Below are 12,559 nucleotides of genomic sequence, written 5' to 3' on the forward strand. Positions count from 1 at the left end.
TTAATGGACTTGACCCAAAAAGAAGTTTAAATTTCTTTGTAGAGTCAGACTTCCCTTCTAATGCAGGCATACCTTGGAGGTACTGAGGGTTCAGTTCTAGACCACCATAATAAAGTGAATAGCTCAATAAAGTAGGTCACATTAATTTTTTAGTTTCCCAGTACATATAAAAGTTAGGTTTTTACTACAGTGTAGTTTATCGAGTGTGCAATAGCATTGTCTAAATAAGCAACATGGCACCTTAATTTAAAGATGCTAACCATCATCTGAATTTTTAGCAAATCAGTCTTTTTGCAATAGTAATATCCCAGATCACTGATCACAGATCATAACAAATATAATAATAATGAAAAAGTTTGAAATACTGCAAGAATTACCAAAATGTGACAGAGTCACATAGTAAGCAAATGTTTTTGAAAAAAATAGCACTGATTGACTTGCTCAACATGAGGTTGACATAAAACTTCAATTTGTATAAAAAAATGTGGTAATTGCAAAGGTCAAAAAACGAAATATGCTGATACTTCTGAAATTGTCTTGAGAAGAGGTTCTTCTGGCTATCTTTCATCCCTTCGACCTGAGCCTTTCATATATAACCATCTATCTATATTAAGTTAAAAATGAGTAAATACCAATGTCTCCAACTCAAATTCATTACCACATGGATCATTCTAGCCTCCTCCCCTTGCTTAACTATAGATTAATACTCTCACAGTAAAAATCCTGGCTCCCACCATCTACTATACATTTACTTAATTTTTCAATTCAAGTATATATGTATAGTATGCATACATATACATCAGAATTGTCAAGCCCTATCCCCATGGGAAACAATATTATTAACTAGAATGCAGTACTTATATACAGTTCCTTTTGCCTTTAGTCTTACATGTTTGACTCATTCCAAAGTTACTTAGCTCAGCAACTTCCCTTCATTCCCTTCAGTAAGGTTGTTTCCTACATGCGTAACACAATTAGATTTTCCTGTCACAGTCTGCTTCCCTTCCTGAGATCTCTCACTTCTTAAATGAGTTTTTAAAAGGTACACAGGTTAAGGTTTACTTTGTGATGTAAATTTCTATGGGTTTTGACAAATGCATAATGTTAGGTATCTGGCATTATAGTAGCATAAAGAATAGATTCATCACTTAAAATTCTCCCATGCTTCACCTAGTCAACCTCCCCTCTTATACCCAAACTCTTGACAACCACTGGTTTTTTTGTTGTTCATTTCAATTTCTGTCCATTTCCAAAATGTCATATACCTGGAATAATAAATACATAGTCTTTTCGGACAGGCTTCTTCCAATTAGTAATCTGCACCTTAGGTTTATCATATTTTATTGTGGTTTCATAGCTCATTTGATTTTATTGCTAAATAATAGTCAATTGAATGGATGTACCATAATTTATTAGTTCCCCTAAGAATGTTATACCAGATGCTTCCAAGTTTTGGTAAAATTACATCCCATAAAAATGTATAAAGGCTTGATTCTCCACATTGTCAATAGTTGTTTCATGATAAAAATAGGAAATAAAGTGAACATATGCATACTAGATACTAAGACCCCCAACTATTTTCCCTACCAGGATTCTAGAATTCTTGTGCCAGGCCTTTTATCCTCCATATAGGATGTGGATAGTGTTTTCCTTGAAAGATCTAAACAAGGATAAAAGAGGAATGAAGTAACATTAGAGACTCCTCAGTACAATAGCCTGAGCATGTCACAGTCCACAAACCCTATGTAAGTTTCTTGAATCTCAGTGAGTTTTTAGTCTGTCATTCTCATGTAAGGAGATGATAAAAATCACAAAAATTCAAAGGAAAGCTTCTAACAAGAAAAATAGAACCAATCAAACAAATATCAAAGGGCAACTTGGAGAAAATAGACATTGAAATGAGAAAAAAAAACTTAAATATTATTTTCCTTAGTAACCTCAGTGATAGTAAATATTGCAACAAAAGGAGAACAGAATGCTATCTAAAAAAAGAAATATTCAGGAGTTCCCGTCATGGTGCAGTGGTTAACGAATCCGACTAGGAACCATAAGGTTGTGGGTTCGATCCCTGCCCTTGCTCAGCGGGCATTGCTGTGAGCTGTGGTGTAGGTCGCAGATGCAGCTCAGATCCCGCCTTCCTGTGCCTGTGGTGTAGGCCGGCAGCTACAGCTCAGATTAGACCCCTAGCCTGGGAACCTTCATATGCCACGGGAGTGGCCTAAGAAATGGCAAAAAGATTAAAAAAAAAAAAAGAAAGAAAGAAATATTCAGATAACAACTCTGGTTTTTAGAAAAAAATAAAAATTATAGCAGAAATGAAAACCTCAATTGAAAGTCTGAAAGGATAGTAAGATTAAAAAATTAGTAGATAAAGTATAAAAAAAGAGGATGAGAGTAGAAAGTTTGGTAAGTTACAGTTCAAGAAGAGAGAACAGAGAACATAGAGACAAGAGCATCACCAACAATACCATTTAAGCTACATTTCAGGATTAGAACATGAATTTCCAGATTAAAGGGGATCATTGACTATCTGGAGTAATGAATAAAAGCAGGCTCTAGCAAATAATGGTGAAATTTTAAAACATTGGATGCAAAGAACAAGTCCTAAAATCTTCCAGGTAAGAAAACAAATTAGGTATCACATAACAGATTAGTAATCAATATGGCTTTAGATTTATTAGGAAAGGTATGGAAAATATAAGAAAATGGAAAATGCCTTAAAAATTCTCAAGGGAAATGACTCCCAACCTAGAGTTCCATATTCAGCTAAACATTACTCAAGTACTGGGATAGACATGTACAGTCCTAAATAATTTATCTCCAGGGGATGACTCCCCAAGTAGCTCTTAGAAGATGACCTCTGCCAATACAAGAGTAAATCAAGTAGTGAGTAATATAGAGTACAGGAAACAGAAGAGGTAACATTGAAGAAAGGTGGAGATAGTACTCTGATGATGGTGAAAGGAGGTTTCAACAGAAGAGCTATCAAGTAGCTGATCAGCAGCTAATCCAGCTGAAGAATGTCAGAAGGTTCCAGAGAAGAAATGTCTAAGAAGATGAAACTGTTGGAATGCCTTGTGTGCAAATTGGTTACAGCATATTTAAATAGTTGGCAGAAAGTTTGGGGTTTAAATAGTGATAAATTGACTTAAAACTATACAAATGAAAAAGCAAAAAAAAAAAAAAATTAACTGCAGCAAAGGAAAAAGTATTGCAGGGAAAAAGAAATCCTATTGCAATTTCTTAGCTGTGAATAGCATTTGCATAGCCAGTCATAGTAAAGCAAATAATGAGTATTGACACAAATAAATTGTTATATAACTTTTTTAGGAGGGTACAGGAAGAAAGCAGTGTAATGTGATCGTGCTGAGTTAAAGTGAACACTAACTCTTCATATTCTTAATTCAGAAAGAAAGAAATAATATTATCTTTTAAAAATTAATTATTGATACAAACCATTTTTAGGCATATGGAAGTAAACTGTGAAAAGTTTAAATGAGTACAAAATTTAAAGGGTGCCTTTTAAAAGGGCAAATGGGAAGAAGAAATCTACCTTTGGTAACAAATTTGAAGAACTAGATTTTATATGTATATAGGTAAAGTTCTGATACACATAGAAAGTAAAAATTCACACATAAAACAGACACATAGTTCAATGGAACAGGATAGGAGGCCTAGAAAAAACACCCCCACACTTTAGGGGGTGTCTTTTCTAACTATGACAGAATATAAAATTGGGAAAGGACAGTCTGCTCAATATGTGGTACAGTAGAAATGCAAACTGATGTATCTGGAATGGATGGGCAATGGGACCCTACTGTGCAGCACAGGGAACTGTGTGTGATTAGGTCACTTTGCCGAACAGCAGAAATTGAAGAAACACTGTAAATCAACTACAGTTTAATAAAAAAACAATAAATGGTACTGGGGAATCTGACAGATACAGGTAAAAAAATGAAATTAGAATGTTATCTAACACCATATACAAAAGTAAACTCAAAATGGATAAAAGACCTAAATGTGAGACTGGATGCAATAAAACCCCTTGAATAAAACATAGAACACTCTTTGACATAAAATGCAGCAATATTTTTCTGGATCTATCTCCTAAAGTAAAGGAAATAAAAGCAAAAATTAAAAAATGGGACCCAATTAAACCCGAAAGTGTTTTCATAGCAAAAGAAGTCATTGACAAAACAAAAGAAGTCATTGACCAAAAAAGGCAACCTACGGAATGGGAGAAAATATTTGCAAATGATATGATCAACAAGGGATTAAGAGCTAACACATATAAACAGATCATATAACTCAACATCAAAAAACCAAACTACTCAGCTAAAAAATGGGCGGAAGAACTGAATAGACAGTTTTCCAAAGAGGAAATGCAGATGGCCAACAGGCACATGAAAAGATGCTCAACACTGCTAATCATCAGGAAAATGCAAATCAAAACCACAATGAGATGTTGCTTCACATCTGTCAGAATGGCTGTCATGAGAAAGAACACAAGTAACAAATATAGGCAAGGATATGTAGAGAAGGGAACACTTGTACACTGTTGGAGAGAAAGTAAATTGGTGCAGCTATTATGGAAAACAGTATGGAGGTTTCTCAAAAAACTAAAAATAGAACTACCATATGATCCAGCAATTTTACACCTAGCTACATATCTGAAAAAAATCAAAAATGCTAATTTAAAATGATACACACTCGCACACCAATATTCATAGCAGCATTATTCACAATTGCCAAGATATGGAAACAATCTATGTGTCCATTAATTGAATGGATAAAGAAGATATTGTATATATATACAATAGAACATTACTCAGCCATAGACAGGATAAAATTTTGCCATTTGCAGCAACATGAATGGGCTTGGAGGGCACTATGCTAAATGAAATAAGTTGGAGAAAGATCCACATATACATGGAATCTAAAAAAAATACAACAAACTAGTGAATATAACAGGAAAAAGCAGCTCATACATACAGAAAACTAGTGGTTACCAGTGTGTGAGAGGGTGTGTGTGTAGTAGTAGTAGCAGTAGTAGTAATAGCAGTAAGTAGTAGTAAGTAGCAGTAGGGGAAATATAGGGGTGAGGGAGTGGGAGGTAAAAAGTATTTGGGTATAAGATAGGTTCAAGGGTGTATTTTAACAGCACAAGATATAGCCAATATTTTGTACTGATTGTAAATGGAAATTAATCTATAAAATTGCATAAAAATAGGAGTTGCCATTATTAGGAACAACTTGACTAGTATCCATGAGGATGTGGGTTCTATTCCTGGCTTCAATCAGTGTGTTAAGGATCCAGTGTTGTGATGAGCTGCAGTGTAGTTTGCAGACACAGCTCAGGTTCTGTGTTGGTGTGGCTGTAGTGTAGCTGCAGCTCCAATTCAACCCCTAGCTTGGGAACTTCCATATGCTGTGGGTATGGCCCTTAAAAAAAAAGACAAAAAATTGTATAAATATAAATATAAATAAATACATTAGTTAATTAGCACACTAAGACTCAGAATTTGGCTGATTCAGGATGAAATAACCCATTACCCTCCTGGCCCAACATACAGTTATTTGTATGCAGCACACAAATTTTTTGCTTTGGCTAAAAGAGAAGTGAACTTGGTATATTTGTTTTTGAAAGAGGGGGTGGTGAGAGGGAGGAGAGTGATAGAGAGGCTGGAGGAAATATCTGGATTGTAGCCCTTCTCTGGAGGTCCTCTTGGTCTTAGCTGCTTTCTGTGTTTAGAGAGAAATTACACCAAATTAATGGAGAAGCTATTTTCATCAGAGGCTTTTTAATATTCTTGGTCAAACTGTCCTGTTTTAGGACCCAGGTGTCAAAGTGCAGAGATAGGGAGTGGAGAAATGAGTTCTTCTCATTTCTGCTGATTTACACATTTCAAGGAAGTATCCTTAACATATCATTAATCTTATGGGGGATACTATCAGCCAGGGCAACAATGAAATTCCTTCAGGAAGATTCACAAGTAGCATGTGTATGTTGACTAGTTGGAGTTGAGCTAAAGAGAATATGGTAGATGTTATTCTGTATTTGTAGCAAAGAATATATTCAGCACATGAGTGTTTGCCCCAGAAAATAGAGCTCAAGTCACAGGCTTGCATATTGTAACTCCAGGGGACAGGATTCGGGAGCTGGAAATATTGAGTAGGAGGGAGGAAATGCAAGTAAAAAATATATTAGTGAATTGATCACCAGTTGTGTAATTAAATCTCCATCCTTCTGGAACCCTCTGAAATGCCATGCAGAATTCTCCTCAGAATTACACGTTTGAAAGTTCATGGAAGATAGAAACATTTAGGTGTGACTCTCATCCCCTACTAACCCAGGCACACATGGAAGTGCCTGTCCCTTAGGCATACTCAGAATCAAAGAAGCCCATAACAGAAAACAAGAGCCTACTGGTGCAACTATAAGTCTACGTGCTCTCAGGTTACACCTGAAAGGGTGGCTCTTACATTAATGACTGGAATAAAATGTTGTCCAGAAGATACAAGGTGGGGCAGGAGAGGTGTTTGCTGCAGTGTCTGATATGCTCTTATGTGGATTCCCAGAAATACTTGAGAAGGGGGGTTTGAAGAGTGATCCTATGTGAACAAGTACCTAAGAATAACAGAAGAACTTAAAGTGTAGCAGTTAGAGTGACATTATTTATATTTTGGGCTGCTAAGGAATGAATTGTTTGGCATATATTCAGATTTATATTTGTTTTTATGAGGGAACAACTCCAAAAGGATGCTGGTAGAAGTAGAGTTTGGAGATGGGAGTGGTTCCCCAGTCAGTCATCTTCACTTATGAACCTGCACCAGAGAGATGAGCTCATCCTGACAGAATGGCCCTCAACCCCTATAAAACATCCAGATGAGTCCAAAAATCATATTGAAATTCTGTTTTGACTAGAGAACACAAACCACGAGTTGTGAACAGAAAATAGAAATGAATTGGACAGGCTGAGCAAAGTCTCCCAAAAGCATTAACTGGCAGCCAAGTACTTGGTGCCTTTTGAGGAATGCAGATTATTTTCACCTAGCATTCCTGGTTAGTGAAAACTACTCTGCTGTCATAGCTATGGTAGATTGAATTGAGGATGGTAGGACGGGCTAGAAGCATCCAGATATGTCCAGGGCAACTGACTTTTCATACTATTACCATATTGACCTAAAACCTTAATGTGTGCCTTCAGCATGAAAGGGAACATCATATGACTGTTTTGCATCACAGAGGATCTAGATATGTCAAGAGAAACTTCTGAGCATGTCGAGTAAATGTTATACTGTGCCATGCCTTTCAAGAGTAGGCATTTCTTACCAATGAGTCAGAAAAACACTTCCGGGAATTATAATCTGTAATTTCTCTTTATTTTATCCTTTTACTACTTTATGTCCAAGCATGTATCACAGCTGGCTCTGTGACCATTACCTCAAGAGCAAGGTGTGTGTGTGTGTGTGTGTGTGTGTGTGTGTGTGTGTATGTGTGTGTGTGTGTGTACACATGTATAAGAGACAATTCTCACAGGGAATAGAAATAGTCTACAAGTAGACTTTTTGCAGATGTATTTAGTTAAGATGAGGTCATCCCGGATTTGGGAGATCCCTAAACCTAGGAGTGATGTTCTAATAAAAAGAGAAATTAGAGATACATAGGGAGGGATCAGTCATGTAAAGATAAAGGCAGAAATCTCTAGTGCAGCTGCAAGCCAAGGAACACCAAAAGTTGCCAGTACCACTCACCAGAATCTATACAAGGCAAGGAAGGATCTTCCCCTCAATCCTGCCTGGGCCTGTGAACATCTGATTTTAGATATCCAGCTTCCACAAGTGTGAGGAAATAAATTTATCTTCTAAACCACCCAGTTTGTGTTTGATACTGCAGACCTAGGGTGCTAATATGAGGGGATACTTGTACATACTCAGTTATCTTGACAGAAGTGTGACAGAAGTAGATGTAGAAGCCTGGGCAAGAGGAGAGGAGAGTGAGTAGAGAGATTTGTGAATGGCAGCAACAGAGAAGAACCATGCTTTGTATTAGCTAGCATTTTCCAGAGAAATAGAACCAATAGGGTGGATGTATGGAGAGATAGACAGGCAGACAGATAGATAGATGGATATTGATTTATTATAAGGAATTGGCTCATGAAATTACAGAGGCTGACAAGTCTCAAGATCTGTAAGCTGAAAACCCAGAAGGTTTATCTTTCAGTTTAAGCCCAAATATATGAAAATAACCTATATCCCCATGTATTGTATGACAAGAATATGGAGAAAAAGGAATCCTCAAGCACTGTTGGTAGGAATGTAAACTGGTGTAGCCACTGTGGAAAATAGTATAGAGGGTCTTCAAAAAATTTAAAAGAGAACTATTACATTATCCAGCAATTCCTCTCCTGGGTATATATATCAGGAGAAAAGAAAAACACTAATTCAGAAAGATACGTGTGCCCCAATGTTCATTGCAGAATTATTTACAATAGCCAAGATATGGAAGCAATTTATATGTCCATTGATAGAGGAAAGGATAAAGATGTGGTTTATATATACAATAGAATATTATTCAGACATAAAAAACAATGAAAATTTGCCACTTGTGGAATTATCATCTTGGCACAGTGGTTAATGAATCTAACTAGGAACTATGAGGTTGCGGGTTTGATCCTTGTCCTCGATCAGTGGGTTAAGGATCTGGCGTTATCGTGAGCTGTGGTGTAGGTTGCAGATGTGGCTCAGATCTGGTGTTGCTGTGGCTCTGGTGTAGGCTGGCAGCCACAGCTCTGATTTGACCCCTAGCTTGGGTATCTCCATATGCCACAGATGCAGCCCTAGAAAAGACAAAAAAAAAAAAAAATTGCTACTTGTGACAACACGGATGAACCTGGCAGGACTGCGTTTAGTCAAAAAACAAATAGAACAACAAATACTATATATAGGCTTTCACTTAAAAGTAGAATCTAAAAAATAAAACAAACACAAAATTAACATAATAGAAACAGACTTATAAATACAGAGAACAAACTTGTGGTTACCAGAGGGGAGATGAGTGGAAGATGGGCAAAATAAGTGAAGGGGTTTAAGAGGTACAAACTATGGTATAAAAGAAATAAGTTTCAAGGATGTAACATACAGCATGGGGATATAGACAATATTTTATAACAACTTTGTATAAAGTATAATCTAAAAATATTTAATTATTACATTGTATACTTGAAGCTAATAAAATACTAAGTCATCTATATATCAATTAGAAGAAAAAACCCCATGTCCCAACTAGAAAGACAGTCATGCAGGCCCCAGGAGAGCCAGCCTTTTTGTTTTATTCAGGTCCTCAACTCATTGGATGAGGCCCACCCACATTAGGGTGGGCAATCTGCTTTACACGGACTACTGGTCCAATTGTTAACTGCATCCAGAAACACCCTCACTTACACACCCAGAATAATGTTTGATCAAATGTCTGGGTAGACCCTGGCCTATGAAGTTGACACGTAAGAGTAAACATCACAGCCCTGCTTCCATGGCAGGACCAGCATGGAGAGAGCACATCCTTGGTAAGCAAAGCTCAGAGGCAAATGATGCAGAGGAGATGCTTACCCAAGAAACTTACATGTAAGCATGGCCAGGAAGTCATAGAGTGCTGTCACCCTGAATGAGCCACATGGATCTGGGTTGTTTGGTTCCACCATGACCAACCAAGGACAAACCTGACACAATGCTAACTGAAGTTGCTTCTCACCAGTCCAGCACATGAGAGCTGAAAGTGATCCATTAGTTTCTGGAATAGAAAGAGATTAGATTGTTCTCACACACTCTTGTCAGTTACCTGGGATTTATATTCTCTATAAAACAACCTCTGGCAAAATAAAATGGAAAAGAGCAACTCAAAAAACACCTGAGATCAATTAAAAGCCCTGTCACAGAGAGAACCTATTTTAGTGAATGGGAAACTACAACTACATACCTGGCCATTTAATACTCAAGAAATGGAAGTTTTTCTGAACAGCTCTGATTACACACAGGGCTACTGGCGGGCATTTCCAGCTCTGCTACATGATATTAAAGGAAGGATTTCCTGTGCTTCACTGTGAAGGCTTCTGTTGCCACTGCCAAGACCACCCAAGAAGTAAGGCCTTCAGACAATAGAGAAGGAAACTCTCGGGACATACATATCTGATGCTACAAACCCCAAGTACTAAGTACATCAAACTCATTATATTGTGATAAAGCCTTTTGATCATGATTTCCCAGGAAATCAACTTATCCTGAATGTAAAATGTAGAAAAATGTTAAATCAAGGTCATATAGTGGAATGACTGAGCATCTTGTAAAGATGCTGAGGTCAGCAGGTGAGGACCAAAGATTCAGTTATTGCTGCACTGATTCAGTCATGAAGAGCATCCCTGGGATTAAAAAGCAGGAGTTTGTGGTGCCTCTTGGAAACCCTGAAGGCAGGAAGAAAGCTTTTAGTGAGCAGTTGCTCTTTTGGATAATTTTCATACCTATCAATGGTGTAGTGTTCCTGGAATAATATAGGATTTGGCGTCAGGAAGGCTGGAGTATGAATTCCAACCCCGCCACTTATAGGGACCCCAAGAATATTACTTAACCTCTTAGCTCTTAAACATAATAGCTTTCTTATCCACATCTTCCTCTTCAGCTTGATTCAGAACTTACATTTCTAATTAAGACTTTATACTCTGGCAAGGGAAAGTCACATTGGGGGAGCCATTTTCCCAAAATGACCCAGGTCTCCAGTCAATCAGCAATTACTAAACTGACTGATGTTTCAGCGGCAAATAGCTCTTTAGAAAGAACATTAATGAATGAATTACTCAATAAGTTAATAAGTGGATGAATAAAAGAGAGAAGAATATGGACAGATGAGAAAAGCATAGGAAACACAAAGAACATAAAGAAGCATTTACTGGCTCTTCTCAAGTGAGATTCTTAAATGGAAAAGGTCAATTGCCCATGGCTTCTGAAGCCATAAATTGTGGTCACTTCTAATCTGAAACACTCTTGAAAGGCCATTGCAAGTATGATTCTCTGTCACTGCGGTGACTGGGGTTACCTGGGGAAATCACACTTTGGCGGTGCATGTGAAGGAAATGCGTAACACTGATAAAGAACTAATAAATGGTAGGTATATAGCCAATCAGCTGGGCCTGCAGAAGACCTGGTTTTTCAGAGCAAGCTTCTCTGGTCCTTAGTCACCACCTGAGAAGGCCACCCTTCTCCATTAAGCCTCCATAAAGGTCATACTTCTCCATAAAGCACAGCTCCCAGCTGTCTTATGTTAGGAGAATTTTCTGATGCTCATCCCTCATGATAATCAACAGGGGTACCTATTTTATCACTGATGTCATCACTTACATTCACACACCTCTATGAGAACTCATTTATTCTCTGACTTAAGAACTGAGTCAGAAGAGATATCAGAGAGCATCTGACCCAGCATCTTTATATTACAGAGGAAGAACTAGGGGTCTGAATGGACTCGGACAACTTACTTTTCCTCACTCATTCTGTCACTGATCGATCCAGCCTGACATTATACTTCACTCTCATTATGACAGCTGTGAGGAGACAGTATCGAGGATTATTAGGATGTGAATGTCAAAGTTAGGCAAAGCCCAAGGTGTTTCTCTCTCTTTTTTTATGGCCACACCTGGGGCACATGGAAGTTCCTGGGACAGGGACTGAAAAAAAGCTGCAGCTGTGACCTATGATGCAGCCATGGCAATGCCAGATCCTTAACCTACCGAGCAGGCCTGGGACCAAACTGAACCTGTGCCTCCACAGAGACTCGAGCAGCCACAGTTGGATTGTTAACCTACTGCATCACAGCAGGAACTCTCCAAGATATGTCTTGAGTTACTCATTTATTCCTGCTCCTTTGAGGAAGAACATCTATTGATGTTCTTTAACAACTGGTTTCTCCTCTCCTAAACTCAGATTAAGAGGAAAATAATCAAGACCTGACTGGTCAGTATTTATTAAGAGCTTTCACATACATTATGGGTTTGAATCTTCATAAGGACACTGTGGTAGGTAGGCCATGTATATTTCCATTTTATAGGCAGACGCAGTTCCGGGAAGGCTATACATAGACACATCATTTTTAATACCAGATGAATCATCTGTTGGTGTTCCTTGCTTTCTTATCTATCTGAGGAAACCCACTGAGTCACCTAGAAGCAATCTGAAAGTCTTCTTTTTCACACTTACTTAAACTTATGTAGAGGCAGTCAGCCCCCTGCTTTCTTTATCTTATCACAGAACCAGTAGCATCTTCCAAATAGAAGGCATACCCCAAGGTCATGCTGCTTGTATCTCACACACACTTTCAACTGGCATTGGTTATCATAAATCCTTTCTAAGATAGGGAAAAACTGCTAAAAATGAAAAATTAGGAAACCTGAATATGAAAGCAATTGCCTTCTGTGTTTGTTCCCATCACATTCACAAAATCTTTCACAGAAAAATATCTGTAATTAAATGATACTGATAAAACAAAACACAAATTACTGGACTGCAATTTACT

At 37.7% G+C, this 12,559-nt stretch overlaps 1 long non-coding RNA gene across 6 annotated transcripts in view; it reads right to left on the reverse strand.

Annotated features, from left to right (window-relative positions):
• LOC146407046 (uncharacterized) overlaps nucleotides 1-12,559 on the reverse strand; it is a 287,817-nt gene that overhangs the window by 165,372 nt on the left and 109,886 nt on the right. For 2 of the 6 annotated variants that reach the window (XR_014822413.1, XR_014822412.1), the window contains one exon: nucleotides 9,623-9,790. The exons of 3 other annotated variants lie outside the window; for them this stretch is intronic. This is a non-coding gene — a long non-coding RNA (uncharacterized LOC146407046). Of the gene's footprint in view, nucleotides 1-1,587; nucleotides 1,661-9,622; nucleotides 9,791-12,559 lie in introns of those variants that run through there. One more of the 6 variants, XR_014822400.1, reaches the window with a different exon arrangement.

The sequence above is a fragment of the Sus scrofa genome, chromosome 1 (genome assembly GCF_054392235.1).
Source record: "Sus scrofa isolate SSC_HxYL_T2T_F1_AM1 chromosome 1, Sscrofa_HxYL_maternal_Yorkshire_Landrace_v2.0, whole genome shotgun sequence".
Taxonomy (NCBI): Eukaryota; Metazoa; Chordata; class Mammalia; order Artiodactyla; family Suidae; genus Sus; species Sus scrofa.